Genomic DNA, 6,084 nt, shown 5'->3' on the forward strand with positions numbered 1-6,084 from the left:
GGGAAAATGCTTCCAGCCCCCAAAACACAAGAAAACGTGCTTCCCCCCCAAGACTTTTTCAACGGGTGCTTTGCCCCCAAAATCGCTCGCGATTTTCTTCCAGCCCCCAAAACAAATCCCTAGGCGTAACTCCGTTTAAACCCCTCACGAAATGCCTAAAATACCCTTCGCAGCCTGTGTTCGTCGCCCTTTCACGTCAGAAACATGACGTTTTGACTGTAGGCATTAAATGATGATTAGAATGCCTTTTTTTGGGAGGGGGATTCTCATTTCCCTCCAAAATTATCACCATATATATTCCCCTTCCAGCCGTAATAAAATCACTGAGTTCCTCCCCATTCTATTACCCCAACTAATTTGTTCCTTCCACTTAATTCTCCTCAATAAAAGCATCTTCGATTCTTCAACTACTCCCTGTAATAAAATGGCAGATGGATCTCTTCTATGCGTGGTAACGAAGGCAAAAAGCAACAAAGGTGGTGACGGTGTATTCGTCGTTATCAAAAAGAATACAGAAATAATCAGCTTGAAATATCAAGTGTCGGAAAGGCTTGAAATACCAATGCAATCTCTTTCACTGAAGTTCATATGCGAAAGGGAAAAGAAATTCAGTATTTTAATTGACAATGACGATGACTTAAATTTGATGTTTGAGTATTGTCGGCGTAATGGATTTATAGACGTGAATTTGTATGCTACCTCCGCTGGGGAATCCTCAACTTCGCAGAACACGCAGACTACGCCGGAAACTGCGTAGGAATTACACTCCAGATTTCCTTTTGAGTTCACTGATAGGTTTTGCCATTAGTAATTAACCTTATGCATTGGTTGCTTAGGTAATGAGTTGGTTGTCAAGGTTATGTTAAGGACTGGTTGTTAAGGTTATTTGTTCGATGTTATGTATACTAGTTGGTTGCTATGATAAGGTGTTTGATGTTAAGTATATGCGTTTTTTGTTAAGGTCACAAGTCTGTCCTTAAGTATAAGAGTTATTTGTTAAGGATATGTGTTGGCTGTTACGTTTATGAGTTTGTTGTTAAGGTTATCAGTTCGTTGCTGATGCTATGTATTTTTAGTACTACTTTAGGATAATACCGATAGAAAATTCACGGTGCGCAGATACCACGTTCACCCAAACCTGTAATGATGAGCGTATTCCTAATGACAATCCCACCGGCGACTCGATCATGCTGCTGGAAGACATGCTTAATCACCAAACAAAGATCCCAAATGAGTGGCACACTTCCATACGTGAAGTTGGTCAGAAATTTGATAGTGCTGCTGAAATTAGATTAGCACTTTAATACTATTCAATTGCTAAACGGTTCGAGTATGATTTTTACCACAATGAATAAAGGCGCATAAGAGTCTATTGCCGATTCAAGCACACACATGGTTGCCCTTGGATGTTGTTTGCTTCCCTGCTCAGAAATTCGTCTATCATATCCATAAAAAATTTTGAATCTACCCACACCTGCGGTCAACATGGAGCAAATGCTGGCAACTCAACGGCATCAAGGAAGTTCATTGCTAGCCAAATACAAGCTATTTTGAAGGTTAGGTTAGATCTTCGTGCAGTTGATATTAAGAACGACATGCTCTCTAATTTTGGCATCAAGATTAACTACAGTAAAGCATGGTGGGGGCAAGGAGACAACTCAACAGGACCTGTTCGGTGATGATGATGAGGCTTACGATTCACTAAGATGGTCTTATCTTTTTTATTCTTCTGAAATCACTCTTACGTTTTGGTTGCTAACTATACGTAGTAGTTGTTAAATCTTCTGAAATCACTCTTACGTTTTGGTTGCTAACTATACGTAGTAGTTGTTAAAGTTGTTGGTTCGACATTAAGTATACGGGTTTGTTGTGAAGTTTGAAGATCAATTGTTATGGTTATGAATCCGTTGCTAAATCTACTGCTTACGTTTTGGTTTCTAACTATACATATTAGTTGTTAAAATTGTTGGTTCGTCGTTAAGTATCTTGTTGGTTGTGAAGTTTGAAGATCAGTTGTTATGGTTATGAATCCGTTGCTAAATCTACTGCTTACGTTTTGGTTGCTAACTATACGTATTAGTTGTTAAAGTTGTTCGTTCGTCGTTAAGTATACGTGTTGGTTGTAAAGTTTAAAGATCAGTTGTTACAGTTATGAAACCGTTGCTAAATTTACTACTTATGTTTTGGTTGCTAACTATACGTATTAGTTGTTAAAGTTATTGGTTCGTTGTTAAGTATACGTGTTGGTCGTAAAGTTTGAAGATTAGTTGTTATGGTTATGTCTTCATTGTTAAATGTACTGTTTTGTTGTTATATTCATGCATGTATGAATCCATGGTGCATGCAACTAATTCAGGGAGTCGTGTTGTTATTGATGTTGATGATGGAGGTTCAGGCGATTGTTCATTAGTTATAATGTCTGTATTGAAGGATTCATTACTGGGTGTAGGTCTCTATTGTTTTTGGATGGAACATTTATTAAAGATCGTTACAGAGGTATACTACTTAGTGCCAATGAGTATGACGGTAACCAGGGAATATTTCCCCTTGCTTATTGCGTATGCGACCAAGAGAATGAGGTTAACTGGAAATAGTTCTTACAAGGATTATGGACGTTACTGTATGATAGGGAAAATCCTTACCAACATCCACATCGACTGGTAATGATTTCCGACGCCGACAAGGGTATTAGGGCAGCAGTCGAGGAATTCTTTTCCAGATGTACTCCATTCCAGGTGTGTTCTGCATCTAGTCGAGAATTTCAAAAAGAAGATGAAGGATTTTGGGCACAAGGCAAATGTCGCGACTACGTTGGGCGAGCTGTTACAATCTGCGGCTTATAAGTTCATAATTTCTGAATGGGATGATGACATAAAAGAATTGACAGCGATCGATCACAAGGCTTACATCACTATAATGGAATACTCCCCGGAGAGATAGGCAAACACACATTTTTCTGGTATAAGGTAAATTTGCTTGGTTTCAACGTTATTTTGTTACAACACCATTATAGTTGTTTAGGTTAGAGTTAGCCTACAGTTTTCTGTTAAGGTTAGATTTTTATTGTTATGGTTAGAATTATCCTGCTAGGGTTTTGTTGTTAAGTTTAGAATATTTATTGTTAAGGTTAGGTCTTAAATGTTTAGGTTATGATTTTATTGTTATGTTAGTGTTTTGTTGTTAAGGTATGGCCATGTTACTTCAAACATTGCTGAGTCCTTTAACAACTAGATAAGAAAGACACGATTGTTGCGAATCTTTCCTTTGGTTAAGACCACACGGAAGCAAATAATGGAGCGCATGCATGAAAGAGGCTAGTGGGTCAGAAATGGTCTGGATACTTATGCCCGAAAGCGGAGATGGTGCTATGTGATAATATTCGGCATGGTAGCTGTTTGGCGATTAAACATTCGACGGAAGATATTGTGGAGGTCGAGTCCAATAAAACTTACCGTGTAGATTTGAAGAATCGGACTTGTTCTTGCAGGTCCTGGGACATCACCCGCATTCTTTGCAAACATGCGTGCGTTGCAATTACATGGATGAGATGAGAAATTTATCAATATTGTAATTGGTACATGACTGTTGACGTATTCAGAGCAAGTTATGCACCGATCATCTTTCCCATCCCAGATTACGAGAAGCGCTTTGTACCGCCAGAAGAGCGAGTGTTAAAGCCTCCTCTCGCCAAAAAAAGACGTGACAGACCATGCGCTAGACGAATAAACAACATGTCGCTGAACACACGTCCTGTTAAGTGCTTTTGATGCAACGTGGAGGGTCACAATCGTGCAACCTGTAACGAGCCTATATAGTTTAGCGTTTTATTGTCATGTATATCGATTTGTTATCCTGTATATCATTACAAGTGATAAGGTCATTGCTTGGCTGTTAAGGTTATTATTTGGTTGTCAAGTTTATGACTTGTTTGTTGAAGATTTGACTTGGTTGATATGTTTATTGATTGAATGTTAAGTTTACTGTTATCCACTTGCACTTGGTTGTCAGTGTCACCGATTGTTAAAATTGTTAAGTATATCGTTAAAATTGTTAAGTTTATGACTTGGTTGTTAAGGTTATTACTTGGTTGTCAAGTTTATCACTTTAATGTTAAGGTTACTATTATTCACTTGCAATTGGTTGTTAAGGTTACCGAGATATTTTTGATTTGACTGCATTCAATGCATTTTATAGTTCCCAAGGCAGTAGAGTTATCTCACCATCCCTCGACTGGTTCTGTATGGCTTGTTCCAATACAGAACCAGCCTATAACCTTTCTCCTCACATTTACATCTTCTTTATCTTCCCATCACCGCCACTCTATTTGTCCCCACTCTTTTCTTGATCATCCTAAGCTCTCCCTTCTCCAATCTCATAAACCAGAAGATCACGACTAGCCCTCACGCTGATAAAGATATCTTCAATATTTCTGGGTTCTGACCATATAATAGCATCAACCTTTTTTTTGAATATTATTACCTTTATCTATTCCACATTGTTATTTTTTTTTAAGTTCCATCAGATGGGCTTGAATATAAATTGCTTTCTCCAAAGAGCTTTCCGTGAACTTACCAGGCTGCTGGAAAGCTCTTTGGTGAAAGCAATTTATATTCAAGCACATGTTATGGAACTTAGAGAATTGACAATGAGGAATAGATAAGGCTATTAGCATTCAAATGGTTGATGCTATTATACAGTCAGAATCCAAGAAATCTCCGCTGTAACAAGCCTATATTGTAGGCGTCAAAAAAATGTTTACAGACATCCAAATACCACTCAAGGTAAAGAAAAGACGATAAACGCCATTCTCTTAATCAGAGGGAATCATTCAAAGGAAGTGAGACAACATGTACACACCAACAGACAGCACTTGGTACCGCGGCTTAGGCGCGGCAGCTCATGGTGTCGCGGCCATGGCGCGGCAGCATATGGTGTCGCGGCTAAGGCGCGGCAGCATATAGTGCCGCGGCTAAGGCGCAGCAGCCTAGCCTAGGGTGCAGCGGCTATTATAGGGGGTGCTATGGTGGTTACAAGGCAGTTATATGATGATTATTTGAAGCCCACGTGGTGGCATATCAGAGATAGAACGTGTGCTGATGTGGACAAGCAGTTAAACCACGAAAAAGATGGTTAAAGGTCGTGGGAGAACGGTTTCAAACATGAAGGAACGTGGGTGTAACTGCCCCTTTAGCCGCGGCAGCCCACACTGCCGCGCCAATAGCCGCGGTAGTGTTGGCTGCCACGGCCCAAGAGGGCTCATCTGGTCAGTTGTTTCGCCTCTATTTCGACTGTTGTGCATTCTACCCCTATAAATACCTCCCTAAACACGAAATAAAGGACAGAGCATTTTGGAGCAGAAGAGACTTGAGCCTTTGGTGATTTTGAGGAAGAAAGAGAGAACTTTCATCATTTGACAAGCATCATTTGGTGATTCCTAGAGATCTAAGCTCAGACTTGATCTTTGGAAGAGTGAATATCTTACATCGATAAGATATTCGCTTTCAAATCTTTACTTCGATAAACGAGGGAAAGATCCCTAAACACCCTTACGATCTGTGAATCGGTGGTCCACGAGCTAAAACACTCCCGACACAGGCAAAGTCCCACAAAACAGGAGTTGATAAACAATTTCTGTGTTATTTTCTCGAGAGTTGTAATTTTACTTATTTTCATTGTAATTTTCTGTAAAACGATCGAAGTTTAATGGAATTGACAATGGAAGTAACTTTCGCTGAAAACAAACTGGCGACCACAGTGGGAGCCAGCGGCCTCGCTGCCGAGGCCGCAGTGTCGAGGCCGCAGTGTCGCAGCCGATCAGGATCATAGTCACTGAAGAGATCGAATATGAATTCGATCAGGCGAAATTCGAGGAGTACCTGTCATCCTCATCCTCAAAATCTTCCTCGTCCGGCAAGTGCAGGAAGATTTCCTCTTCCAAGAAAGTTTCTAAATCTTTAATTTCGATGAAGACCGCAGGTGAAGATTCTTGCCAGGTTCTCACCAACGAATCTTCCTGCAACATTTCTGCTCCAAGTGACTCCGCACTAGTTAAGGAGTCACTGAATCATAGCTCACCGGTGCTGA

The sequence above is a fragment of the Asparagus officinalis genome, chromosome 4 (genome assembly GCF_001876935.1).
Source record: "Asparagus officinalis chromosome 4, Aspof.V1, whole genome shotgun sequence".
NCBI classification, from domain to species: domain Eukaryota; kingdom Viridiplantae; phylum Streptophyta; class Magnoliopsida; order Asparagales; family Asparagaceae; genus Asparagus; species Asparagus officinalis.